At 38.7% G+C, this 14,614-nt stretch overlaps 1 non-coding gene across 1 annotated transcript; it reads left to right on the forward strand.

Annotated features, from left to right (window-relative positions):
• The first annotated feature begins 10,210 nt into the window (after positions 1-10,210).
• On the forward strand, positions 10,211-10,314 carry LOC130972170 (small nucleolar RNA R71). Its single transcript, XR_009083364.1, has one exon. It is a non-coding gene; the product is annotated as a small nucleolar RNA R71 (small nucleolar RNA).
• Positions 10,315-14,614: the final 4,300 nt, after the last annotated feature.

Consider the following 14,614-nt stretch of genomic DNA (forward strand, 5'->3'; position numbering starts at 1 on the left):
GCACTTGCTGGTTAGTTGTGCGAAGTTGTAGTGATCACAATTTCGTGCACCAAGTTTTTGGCGCCGTTGCCGGGGATTGTTTGTGTATGGACAACTGACGGTTCATCTTGTTGCTTAGATTAGGTATTTTTCTTCAGAGTTCTTAAGAATGAATTCTAGTGTTTCAAGGTGATGTTCTTATCATCACCAAAGCTGATTGATCATCATCAATTTAGCTCTTGAATGCAATGTCTTGCTGAAGCTTAGCTAGCTATTGTCTAATTCCTTTAGACTAAGGCTTTAGACTAACATTGCATGATTCCTGGAATTCTCATTAAGAATTTTGATATCTTTATTTTCTTTTCTACTTAAATTTTCGAAAAAAAAAACCAAAAAAAAATTACAAAATCATAAAAACCAAAAATATTTCTTGTTTAAGTCTAGTGTCTCATTTTAAGTTTGGTGTCAATTGCATGTTTCTGTTCTTCTTGCATTTTTCGAATTTATGCATGTGTCTTCATTAATCTTCAAGTTGTTCTTGATGATTTCCTTGTTTTGATCTTTGAATTCTATTGACTTGAGTGTTTTGTTGTTTCTCATATGCATTCTCATTCTGTTAGTGTCAGTAGTATACAAACTGCTAAGTTTGGTGTCTTGCATGTATTGTTATTTGATTTTAGTTGCATTTTGATTATTCCTTATTATTAAAAATCCAAAAATATTTTTAATTTGTGTCTTTTCAAGTCAATAATACAGAGAATTGAAGATTCAGAACATACTGCAGAGGAATCACACAGAAAAGCTGGGCATTCAAAAATGCCCAGTGAAGAAGACAGACTGGCGTTTAAACGCCAGCCAGGGTGCCTGGCTGGGCGTTTAACGCCCAAAAGGGTAGTAGTTTGGGCGTTAAACGCCAGAATGTGCACCATTCTGGGCGTTTAACGCCAGGATGGCAAAGGGGGAAGATTTTGTTTTCAAAATCAATTTTTTCAAGTTTTCAAAGTTTTTTCAAAATCAATCTTTTTCAAATCATATCTTTTCAATCAAATGTTTTCAAAATCAATTTCTTTCCTTTTTCAAGATACTTACTAACATTAATGATTTGATTGAACATTTTTTGCCTTGAGGAAGGTTTTAGGTTTGAATCATATCTTTTCTTGTTAGGCAAGTCATTAATTTTTAAAATCAAAATTTTTAAATTGTTTTCAAATCATATCTTTTAAAATTGTTTTCAAATCATATCTTTTTAAAATGTTTTCAAATCAAATCTTTTTAAAATTGTTTTCAAATCATATCTTTTAAATCACATCTTTTTAAAATCATCATATCTTTTTAACTTCTAATTTCAAATCTTTTTCAAAAATCACTTGATCTCTTTCTCACTCTTATTTTCGAAAATCAATTTTGTGTTTTTCAAAAAATATTTTCAAAATCTTCTACTTAATTTTCGAAAATTACTTCCCTTCTTCTCACATCCTTCTATTTTGGACTACTCTATTCCTTATGCAAAATTCGACTCCATCTTCTTGACAAGTTCGAATTTTCTACTTCTGTCTTCCATTTTTCTTCCTCTGACACCTCAGGAATCTCTATACTGTGACATAGAGGATTCCATATTCTCTGTTCTCTTCTCTTTCATATGATAGGAACAAAAGAAAGGCATTCTTGTTGAAGCTGACCCTGAACCTGAAAGGACCTTGAAGCGAAAGCTAAGAGAAGCCCAAAGCACAACTCTCTTTAGAGGACCTGACCGAATTCTTCAAAGAAGAACACATGGCAGCCGAAACAACAACAATGCAAACATGTAGGAAGGTGCTGGGTGACTTTACTGCACCTCCCGACTCTATGGGAGAAGCATCTCTATCCCTGCCATTAGAGCAAACAACTTTGAGCTTAAGCCTCAATTAGTTTCTCTAATGCAACAGAATTGCAAGTTCCATGGACTTCCAATGGAAGATCCTCATCAGTTCTTAGCTGAATTCTTGCAAATCTGTGACACAGTCAGACTAATGGGGTTGACCCTGAGGTCTATAGACTGATGCTATTCCCTTTTGCTGTAAGAGACAGAGCTAGAATAGGTTGGACTCTCAACCTAAGAAAGCCTGGACTCTTGGGAAAAGCTAGTCATGCCTTCTTGGCAAAGTTCTTTCCACAAAGATGGAGTAAGCTTAGAGTGAAGTCCAAACCTTCAGACAGAAGGATGAGAATCCCTCTATGAAGCTTGGGAAAGATACAAACAATTAATCAGAAGATGTCCCTCAGACATCTTCTGAATGGAGCATCATAGGTATTTTCTATGATGTCTCTCTGAACTATCCAAGATGTCTTTGGATAGCTCTGCTGGAGGATCTCTTCATCTGAAGAAGACGCCTACAGAGGCTCAAGAGCTAATTGAAATGGTTGCAAATAACCAATTCATGTACACTTGAAAGGAATCCTGTGAACAATGGACTAGTCAGAAGAAAGGAGTTCTTGAGATTGACACTCTGAATGCCATTTGGCTCAGAATAAAATATTGACTCAACAAGTCAATTTGATTTCTCAAAGTCTGTCTGGAATGCAAAAGCACCAAGCAGTACTAAGGATGCTTCATCTGAGGAAGAAGCTTATGATCCTAAGAACCCTTCAATGGAAGAGGTGAATTACCTAGAGAACCCTATGAACACCTACATTCTTCATGGAGAATCACCCAAATTTCTCATGGAAGAATCAAGAGAGACCTCAACAAGGTTTCAATAACAATATGGTGGAAGAACAGTTTAGCAATGGCAAGCCTTTTCCATCATCTTCACAGCAACAGACAGAGAGTTCTAAGCAGAATACTTCTGACTTAGCAACAATGGTCTCTGATCTAATAAAGACCACTCAAAGTTTCATGAATGAAACAAGGTCCTCCATCAGAAATTTGGAAGGACAAGTGGGTCAGCTGAGCAAGAAAGTTACTGAACTCCCTCCTAGCACTCTCCCAAGTAATACAGAAGAAAATCCAAAGGAGAGTGCAAAGCCATAGACATGGCCGAATAGGGAGGAAAGAGAGGAGGAGGACGCCACCAAGGAAGACCTCAGTGGGCGTGTACCAATCTCCTCTGAGTTCCTCAATGAGGAACAATGGGAATCTAGGCTCAAAATGAGACCATAGAGATTCCATTGGCTTACTTCTGCCATTCATGAGCTCTGATGAGTATTCTTCCTCTGAAGAGGATAATATGTCACTGAAGAGCAAGTTGCTAAATACCTTGAAGCAATCATGAAGCTAAATGACAAGTTATTTGGAAATGAGACTTGGAGGATGACCACCTTTGCTCACCAAAGAATTGGATGACTTGTCTAGGCAGAAACTGCCTCAAAAGAGGCAGGATCCTGGGAAGTTTTCTATACCTTGTACCATAGGCACCATGACCTTCAAGAAGGCCTTGGGACTTAGGGTCAAGTGTAAACCTCATGCCCCCTCTGTAATGGAGAAATTAGGGATCTTTGAGGTGCAAGCTGCAAGATCTCATTAGAGATGGCAGACAATTCAAGAAAACAAGCTCATGGACTTGTAGAGAGTGTTTTGGTGAAAATTGAAGACCATTACATCCCTACTGACTTCATAGTCCTAGAGACTGGGAAGTGCATGGATGAATCCATCATCCTTGGCAGACCCTTCCTAACCACAGCAAAGGCTGTGATTGATGTTGATGGGGGTGAACTGACCATTCAAGTGAATGAAAAATCCTATGTGTTTAAGGATCAAGGATATCCCTCTATCATCATGGAGAGGAAGCATGAAGAGCTTCTCTCAATTCAGAGACAAACAGAGCCCCCACAGTCAAACTCTAAGTTTGGTGTTGGAGCCAACCAAACTCTAAGTTTGGTGTTGAACCCCCACATTCAAACTCTAAGTTTGGTGTTGGGAGGTTTCAACATTGCTCTGATCATTTGTGAGGCTCCATGAGAGTCCTCTGTCAAGCTAATGACATTAAAGAAGCGCTTGTTGGGAGGCAACCCAATGTTTTATAATTAACTATTTCCTTTTTTTTTATCTTTTTTGTAGGTTGATGATCATAAGAAGTCACAAAATCCATTGAAAAGCAAAACATATTGAAAAACAGAAGAAAAACACACCCTGGAGGAAGAAGCTGCTGGCGTTTAAACGCCAGTAAGCTAGCAGTTGGGCGTTTAACGCCCAGTCTGGCACCATTCTGGGCGTTTAACGCCAGAAAGGGCACCAGACTGGCGTTAAACGCCAGAAAAGGCTACAACCTGGCGTTAAACGCCAAGATGGGCACCAGCCCAGCGTTTAACGCCAGAATGGCTCAAAACGTGGATTTTGATGCCATTTGGTGGCAGGGATGACTTTTCCTTGACACCTCAGGATCTGTGGACCCCACAGGATCCCCACCAACCCCACCACTCTCTCTCTTCTTCTTCACCCATTCACCAATCACCTCAACATCTCTTCTCTTCACCACTCACATCCATCCTTCATAAACCACCACTTCTCCCCCTTTTTTTGGCCGAACCCACAAAGCCATCTCCTCTCCTCCATTTCTTTTCTCTTACTCTTTCTTCTTTTGCTCGAGGACGAGCAACCTTTTAAGTTGGTGTGTAAAGCATTGCTCTTGTTTTTCCATAACCATTTATGGCATCCAAGCCGTTCAACTGAGAAGGCATGACCTCAAGCCCATCACTAAGAAGAAGATGGAGCAAACAAGAGACCCTTCTCATCAGAGATCCCTGAGATACCTCAAGGGATCACTTTCCTCCACAAGACTATTGGGAGCAACTGAACACCTCCCTGGAGATTAAGTTCCACATGGGACAACTAAGGGTGGAGCACCAAGAACACTCCATCACCCTCCATGAAATTAGAGAAGATCAAAGAATCTGAGAGAGGAGCAACAAAGACAAGGAAGACATTGAGGAGCTCAAGCATCCATAGGATCTTCAGAAGAAGAAAGAACCGCCATCACTAAGGTGGACCCGTTCTTTAATCTCCATGTTCTTTATTCTTCTGTTTTTTCGAATTTTAGTGCTTTATGTTTATCCATGTTTGTGTCTTATGATCATTAGTCTTAGTGTCTATGCCTTAAGCTATGAATATGAATCCATCACCTTTCTTAAAAGAAAAACTGTTTTATCACAAAAGAACAAGAAGTACAGGATTTCAAATTCATCTTTAAAACTAGCTTAATTAGATGTGGTGGCAATGCTTTTGTTTTCTGAATGTATGCTTGAACAGTGCATATGTCTTTTGAATTTGTTGTTTTTAAGAATGTTAATTTGTTGGCTCTTGAAAGAATGAGGAGAAAGAGAACTGTTATTGAGGATCTGAAAAATCATCAAATTGATTCTTGAAGCAAGAAAAGCAGTGAAAAAAAAATATTTTTGAAAAAAAAGGAAGAGAAAAAAAAAAAGAGAAGAAAAAAAAAGAAAGAAATAAAGTGGTGATCCAAAGCAATAAGAGTGTGCTAAGAACCCTGGACACCTCTAATTGGGGACTTTAGCAAAGCTGAGTCACAATCTGAAAAGGTTCACCCAATTATGTGTCTGTGGCATGTATGTATCCGGTGGTAATACTGAAGACAGAGTGCTTTGGGCCACGGCCAAGACTCAATAAGGAGCTGTGTTCAAGGATCATCATACTTAACTAGGAGAATCAATAACACTATCTGGATTCTGAGTTCCTAAAGAAGCCAATCATTCTGAATTTCAAAGGATAAAGTGAGATGCCAAAACTGTTTGGAGGCAAAAGCTACTAGTCCCGCTCATCTAATTTGGAGCTAAGTTTCATTGATAATTTGGAGTCTATAGTATATTCTCTTCTTTTTATCTTATTTGATTTTCAGTTGCTTGGGGACAAGCAACAATTTAAGTTTGGTGTTGTGATGAGCGGATAATTTGTACGCTTTTTGGCATTGTTTTTAGTATGTTTTTTAGTAGTTTTAGTTTAGTTTTTATTATATTTTTATTAGTTTTTAATTAAATTCACTTTTCTGGACTTTACTATGAGTTTGTGTTTTTCTATGATTTCAGGTATTTTCTGGCTGAAATTGAGGGACCTGAGCAAAAATCTGATCCAGAGACTCAAAAGGACTGCAGATGCTGTTGGATTCTGACCTCCCTGCACTCGAAGTGGATTTTCTGGAGCTACAGAAGCCCAATTGGCGCGCTCTCAACGGCATTGGAAAGTAAACATCCTGGGCTTTCCAGCAATATATAATAGTCCATACTTTGCCCAAGATTTGATGGCCCAAACCGGCGTTCAAAGTCACCTTCAGAATTCCCAGCGTTAAACGCCGGAACTGGCACCTAGTTGGGAGTTAAACGCCCAAACTGGCATAAAAGCTGGAGTTAAACGCCAAGAAGAGTCTCTACACGAAAAATGCTTCATTGCTCAGCCCAAGCACACACCAAGTGGGCCCGGAAGTGGATTTTTATGTCATTTACTCATCTTTGTACATCTTAGGCTACTAGTTTCTATAAGTAGGACCTTTTACTATTGTATTTTCATCTTCGGACATCTAGTTCTTAGATCATTTGAGGGCTGGCCTCATGGCCATGCCTAGACCTTGTTCTTATGTATTTTCAACGGTGGAGTTTCTACACACCATAGATTAAGGTGTGGAGCTCTGCTGTACCTCGAGTATTAATGCAATTACTATTGTTCTTCCATTCAATTCCGCTTGTTCTTTATCCAAGATATCACTTGTTCTTCAACATGATGAAGGTGATGATTGACGCCCATCACCATTCTCACCCATGAACAAGGTGACTGACAACCATTCTTGTTCTACAAGCATCTGAGGCTTAGTGAATATCTCTTGGATTCTTCGGAATCTTCGTGGTATAGGCAGGACCTGATGGCGGCATTCAAGAGAATCCGGAAGGTCTAACCTTGTCTGTGGTATTCTGAGTAGGATTCAATGATTGAATGACTGTGACGTGCTTCAAACCTGTAACCTACTGGGCGTTAGTGACAGACGCAAAAGAGTGATTCTATTCCGGTAGGGGGGAACCAAACCGGTGATTGGCAGCACTGTGACAGAGTGTGTGCATTAGCTTTCACTGCGCGGATGGGAGGTAGCTGCTGACAACAGTGAAACCCTACACGAGCTTGCCATGGAAAGGAGTAAGAAAGGATTGGATGAAGACATTAGGAAAGCAGAGAGACGGAAGGGAAGGCATCTTCATACACTTGTCTGAAGCTCTTACACCAATGATATACATAAGTATCCCTATCTTTATCTTTTATGTTATTTTCGTTCATCACCATTATACAATTGAGTCTGCCTGACTGAGATTTACAAGATGACCATAGCTTGCTTCATACCACCAATCTCCGTGGGATCGACCCTTACTCGCGTAAGGTTTATTACTTGGACGACCCAGTGCACTTGCTGGTTAGTTGTGCGAAGTTGTAGTGATCACAATTTCGTGCACCAATTTACAAGGTGACCATAGCTTGCTTCATACCAACAATCTCTGTGGGATCGACCCTTACTCACGTAAGGTTTATTACTTGGACGACCCAGTACACTTGCTGGTTAGTTGAACGGAGTTGTGAATTCAACCGGTGCCATAATAATGATTTCATACAAATACAAAGAATATGGATCACAATTTCGTCCACCACTCGCCCTCGAGCAAGAGAAGAAAGAAGAGAAGAAGATGAAGAAAATATGGAGGAGAGTGAGGGAAGGTGTTTCAGCCAAGGTGTAGAAGAGGGGGTTTGTGTTGTGTGAAAATGAAGTAGAATGGAAGGGTATATATAGGGAGGGGAGTGGGTGTAGTTTCGGTCACTTAGGGTGGGTTTGGGAGGGAAAGATTTTTGAATTTTGAAGGTGGGTGGGGTTTATGGGGAAGAGTGGATGGATGTGAGTGGTGAAGGGGGTAATTGGGAAGAGAGATTGAAGTTGTTGGGAAGTGTGTTTATTGGAAAGAGAGAATGAATGTTGAGAAGAGGGGAGAATGTGTTTGGTGGGGATCCTGTGGGGTACACAGATCCTGAGATGATCCTGTGGGGTCCACAGATCTTGAGGTGTCAAGGATTTACATCCCTGCACCAATTAGGCATGTAAAATTCCTTTGCACACCATTCTGGCGTTTAAACGCCGAAGTGATGCACACTCTGGGCGTTCAACGCCCATGTGTAGCATGTTTCTGGCGTTGAACGCCAGTTCCATGCTTGTTACTGGCGTTTAGCACCAGCTTTCCTCAAGGCACATTCCTGGCGTTCAAACGCCAGGATGTTGCTTGTTTCTGGCGTTCAGCGCCAGAAACATGCTCTGTTCTGGGGTCGAACGCCAGCCAGATGCACCTTACTGGCGTTTAAACGCCAGTAAGTCCTTCCTCCAAGGTGTGATTTTTCTTCTGCTATTTTTTATTCTATTTTTAATTTTAGTATTTTTTCGTGACTCCATATGATCATGAACCTAATAAAACACAAAATAACAATAAAATAAAATTATAATTAGATATATAAAAATTGGGTTGCCTCCCAACAAGCGCTTCTTTAATGTCATTAGCTTGACAGTGGGCTCTCATGGAGCCTCACAGATATTCAGAGCATGATGAGGGCCTCCCAACACCAAACTTAGAGTTTGAATGAGGGGGTTTCTCAACACCAAACTTAGAGTTTGGTTGTGGCCTCCCAACACTAAGCTTAGAGTTTGACTGTGGGGGCTCTTTTTGACTCTGTACTGAGAGAAGCTTTTCATGCTTCCTCTCCATGGTTGCAGAGGAAGGTCCTTGAGCTTTAAACACAAGGTAGTCCCCATTCAATTGAAGGACTAATTCTCCTCTGCTAACATCAATCACAGCTTCTGCTGTGGCTAGGAAGGATCTTCCAAGGATGATGCATTCATCTTTTTCCTTCCTAGTGTCTAAGATTATGAAATCAGCAGGGATGTAAAGGCCTTCAACCTTTACTAACACGTCCTCTACTAATCCATAAGCTTGTCTTACTGACTTGTCTGCCAATTGCAGTGAGAATAAGGCAGGCTGTACCTCAATGATCCCCAGTTTCTCCATTACAGAGAGTGGCATAAGGTTTATGCCTGACCCCAGGTCACACAGAGCCTTGTTAAAGGTCATGGTGCCTATGGTACAGGGTATTAAGAATTTACCAGGATCTTGTCTCTTTTGAGGTAGAGTTTTCTGAATCCATGTATCTAGTTCACTAATGAGCAAGGGGGATTCACCTTCCCAAGTCTCATTACCAAACAACTTGGCATTCAGCTTCATGATAGCTCCTAGATATTGAGCAACTTGCTCTCCAGTTACATCTTCATCCTCTTATGAGGAAGAATAGTCTTCAGAGCTCATGAATGGCAAAAGGAGATTTAGTGGAATCTCTATGGTCTCTATATGAGCCTCAGATTCTTTTAGGTCCTCAATGGGGAACTCCTTCTTGTTTGAGAGACATCCCAGGAGGTCTTTCTCACTAGAATGTTCGTCCTTCTCCTCCCTTGTGCATTCGGCCATATTGATTACTTCAATGGCCTTGCACTCTCCTTTTGGATTCTCTTCTGTATTGCTTGGGAGAATACTGGGAGGAGTTTCAATGACTTTCTTACTCAGCTGGCCCACTTGTGCCTCCAGATTTCTAATGGAGGACCTTGTTTTACTCATGAAACTTAAAGTGGCTTTTGACAGATCAGAGACTAAGTTTGCTAAATTAGAGGGGCTCTGTTCAGAATTTTCTGTCTGTTGCTGAGAAGATGATGGAAAAGGCTTGTTATTACTGAGCCTATTTCTTCCACTATTATTAAAGCCTTGTTGAGGTTTTTGTTGATCCTTCCATGAGAAATTTGGATGATTTCTCCATGATGAGTTATAGGTGTTTCCATAAGGTTCACCCATATAATTAACCTCTGCCATTGCAGGGTTCTCAGGATCATAAGCTTCTTCAGAAGCTGCCTCTTTAGTACTGTTGGATGCATTTTGCCATCCATTCAGACTTTGAGAGATCATGTTGACTTGCTGAGTCAACACTTTGTTCTGAGCCAATATGACATTCAGAGCATCAATTTCAAGAACTCCCTTCCTCTGAGGCGTCCCACTATTCACGGAATTCCTCTCAGAAGTGTAAATGAATTGGTTATTTGCAACCATGTCAATAAGTTCTTGAGCCTCTTTAGGCGTTTTCTTTAGGTGAATAGATCCACCTGCGGAATGGTCCAATGACATTTTGGAAAACTCAGATAGACCATAATAGAATATATCTAATATGGTCCATTCTGAAAACATGTCAGAAGGACACTTTTTGGTCATCTGCTTGTATCTTTCCCAAGCTTCATAGAGGGATTCACCATCTTTTTGCTTGAAGGTCTGAACATCCACTCTAAGCTTGCTCAACTTTTGAGGAGGAAATAATTTATCCAAGAAAGCCGTGACCAGCTTATCCCAGGAGTCCTGGCTATCCTTAGGTTGTGAGTCCAACCATGTTCTAGCTCTGTCTCTTACAGCAAAGGGGAAAAGCATGAGCCTGTAGACTTTAGGATCTACTCCATTCGTCTTAACAGTCTCACAAATCTGTAAGAACTTAGTTAAAAACTGGTAAGGATCTTCAGATGGAAGTCCATGAAACTTGCAGTTCTGTTGCATTAAAGCAACTAATTGAGGTTTCAGCTCAAAATTGTTTGCTCCAATGGCTGGAATGGAGATGCTTCTTCCATCAAATTTGGACGTTGGTTTTGTGAAGTCACCAAGCATCCTCCTTGCATTATTGTTGTTGGGTTCGGCTGCCATCTCCTTTTCTTGTTCGAAAATTTCAGAAAGGTTGCCTCTAGATTGTTGTAGTTTAGCTTCTCTTAGTTTCCTATTTAGAGTCCTCTCAGGTTCTGGATCAGCTTCAACAAGAGTGTCTTTTTTCTTGTTCCTGCTCATATAGGGAAGAAGAGAACAAGAAAAGAAAGGGGAATCCTCTATATCAAAGTATAGAGATTCCTTTATGTTAGTAGAAGAAGAAAGGGCAGAGTAGTGAAGAAGAATGGGTAAGGATAGAGGTGGTGATCTGAGATGAAGAGAGATGAAGAGAAGTGTTAGTGAATAAATAAATAAATAGATAGAAGGAGAGATAGAGAATTTCGAAAATAATTTTGAAAAAGTGGTTAGTGATTTTCGAAAATTAAAGATAAGATATGATTAAAATTAAAATTTAAACAATTAAAAAGAATTTTTGAAAAAGAGGGAGGTATTTTCAAAAATTAGAGATGGAAAAGTAGTTAGGTGGTTTTGAAAAAGATAAGAAACAAACAAAAAGTCAAATAGTTAGTTTAAAAAGATATTAAAGTCAAATTTGAAAAAGATAAGAAGATAAGTTTAGATAAGATATTTTGAAATCAAAATTTGAAAAAGATAAAATTTTGAAAGAGATATGATAAAAAGATAAGATAAAAAGATAAGATAAGATATATGATTAAAAAGATGAAAAAGATATTTTGAAAAAGATTTGATTTTAAAATTAAAATTAATTACTTGACTAACAAGAAACTAAAAGATAAGATTCTAGAATTTAAAGATTGAACATTTCTTAACAAGAAAGTAACAAACTTCAAATTTTTGAATCAATCACATTAATTGTTAGTGAATTTTCGAAAATTATGATAAAATTAAGAAAAAGATTTTGAAAAATATTTTAAAGAATATTTTTGAAAATTTTCGAAAAACAAAGATAAAATTGAAAAGATATGATTTTTGAAAAAGATTTTGAAAAGATAAGATTTTTAGAATTGAAAATTTGACTTGACTTGTAAGAAACAACTAATTTTTAAAAATTTTTGACCATGTTAACTCAAATTTTCGAAATGTTGGAGAGAAATAAGGAAAAGATATTTTTTATTTTTAAAATTTTAATGATGAGAGAGAAAAACATAAAAATGACCCAAAACATGAAAATCTTGGATCAAAACACATGATGCATGCAAGAACACTATGAATGTCAAGATGAACACCAAGAGCACTTTGAAGATCATGATGAACATCAAGAACATGATTTTGAAAAAATTTTTGATGCAAAGAAAACATGCAAGACACCAAACTTAGAAATCCTTAATGCATGGACTCTAACAAACGAAAAATGCATATGAAAAACAACAAACAACACAAAACAAGAAAACATCAAGATCAAACAAGAAGACTTACCAAGAACAACTTGAAGATCATGAAGAACACTATGAATGCATGAATTTTTGAAAAATGCAAGAAATATATTTTTAAAACATGCAATTGACACCAAACTTAAAATGTGACTCAAGACTCAAACAAGAAACACAAAATATTTTTTTTTTGTTTTTATGATTTTCTAATTTTTTTGTATTTTTATTATTTTTTCAAAAATATTCTTTTGGAAAAATGAAAAATAAAGAAAAATTTTTTGAAAGAATTTTGAAAACTTTTTTGAAAAGAAAATAAAAAGAAAATTACCTAATCTGAGCAACAAGACGAACCGTTAGTTGTCCATACTCAAACAATCCCCGGCAACGGCGCCAAAAACTTGGTGGACGAAATTGTGATCATCAATGTTGTACTCTTTGTTGTTGTATGGAATAATTATAATGGCTCTTTGCTATGTGTGGACACAACTCCGTTCAACTAACTAGCAAGTGTACTGGGTCGTCCAAGTAATAAACCTTACATGAGTAAGGGTCGATTCCACAGAGATTGTTGGTATGAAGCAAGCTATTGTCATCTTGTAAATCTCAGTCAGGCGGATAGTAATCGATTATGGATTTTTGAAAATTAATAATAAATAATAAACATAAAATAAAGATAAAGTTACTCATGTAATCCAATGATGGGAATTTCAGATAGGCGTATGGAGATGCTGTGCTCCTCTTGAATCTCTGCTTTCCTACTGCTTTTATCCAATTTTATCACTCCCTTCTATGGCAAGCTGTATGTAGGGCATCACCGTTGTCAATGGCTACATCCCATCCTCTCAGTGAAAAAGTTCCAAATGCTCTGTCATAGCAAAGCTAATCACTTGTCGGTTCTCAATCAGGTTGGAATAGAATCCCTTGATTCTTTTGCGTCTGTCACTGACGCCCAGCCTTCAGGAGTTTGAAGCTCGTCACAGTCATTCAATCCCGGAATCCTACTCGGAATACCACAGACAAGGTTAGACTTTCCAGATTCCCATGAATGCCGCCATCAGTTCTAGCTTATACCACGAAGATTCTGATTAAGGAATCCAAGAGATATGCGCCCGGTCTAAGGTAGAACGGAAGTGGTTGTCAATCACAGGCGTTCATAGGTGAGAATGATGATGAGTGTCACGGATCATCACATTCATCAAGTTGAAGTGCAACGAATATCTTAGAATAGGAATAATTCGAATTGGATAGAAAATAATAGTAATTGCATTGAAACTTGAGGTACAGCAGAGCTCCACACCCTTAATCTATGGTGTGTAGAAACTCCACCGTTGAAAATACATAAGTGAAAGGTTCAGGCATGGCCGAATGGCCAGCCGCCCAAAACGTAATCAATAGTCTCCTAAGATGAAGAATAAAACAAAACTGAGACCAAAGATGTCTAATACAATAGTAAATTATCCTATTTATACTAGACTAGCTACTAGGGTTTACAGGAGTAAGTAATTGATGCATAAATCCATTTCCGGGGCCCACTTGGTGTGTGTTTGGGCTGAGCTTGATCTATCCACGAGCTGAGGCTTCTTTTGTAGTTGAACGCCAAGTTGTAATGTGTTTTGGGCGTTCAACTCTGGGTCGTGACGTGTTTCTGGCGTTTTACTCTAGACAGCAACATGGAACTGGCATTGAACGCCAGTTTACGTCATCAATTCCCGAATAAAGTATAGACTATTATATATTTCTGGAAAGCTCTGGATGTCTACTTTCCAACGCCGTTAAGAGCGCGCCATTTGGAGTTCTGTAGCGCCAGTAAATTCATTTCGAGTGCAGGGAGGTTAGATTCCAACAGCATCAGCAGTCCTTTGTCAGCCTCCTATCAGAGTTTTGCTCAGGTCCCTCAATTTCAGCCAGAAATTACCTGAAATCACAGAAAAATACACAAACTCATAGTAAAGTCCAGAAATATGAATTTAACATAAAAACTAATGAAAACATCCCTAAAAGTAGCTTGAACTTACTAAAAATACCTAAAAACAATGCCAAAAAGCGTATAAATTATCCGCTCATCAGCCGCCAATATATTCTAGCTTATACCACAAAGATTCTGGCTAAAGAATCCAAGAGATATCCACTCAATCTAAAGTAGAACGAAGGTGGTTGTCAGGCACACGTTCATAGGTGAGAATTATGATGAGTGTCACGGATCATCACATTCATCAAGTTGAGGAGCAAGTGATATCTTAGAATGGAAACAAGCGTGTTTGAATGAAAAACAGTAGTAATTACATTAATCCATCAAGACACAGTAGAGCTCCTCACCCCCAACCATGGGGTTTAGAGACTCATGCCGTAGAAGGTACAATATGAAACGTGTAAAGTGTCATAAGGTCCAGATACAATAGCAAAAAGTCCAATTTATAGTGAACTAGTGACCTAGGGTTTACAAGAATGAGTAAATGACGAAAAAAATCCACTTCTGGGGTCCACTTGGTGTGTGCTTGGGCTGAGCATTGAAGCTTTCATGTGCAGAGACCTTTCCTGGAGTTAAACGCCAG

This window comes from Arachis stenosperma, chromosome 3, assembly GCF_014773155.1.
Source record: "Arachis stenosperma cultivar V10309 chromosome 3, arast.V10309.gnm1.PFL2, whole genome shotgun sequence".
Classification (NCBI taxonomy): Eukaryota; Viridiplantae; Streptophyta; class Magnoliopsida; order Fabales; family Fabaceae; genus Arachis; species Arachis stenosperma.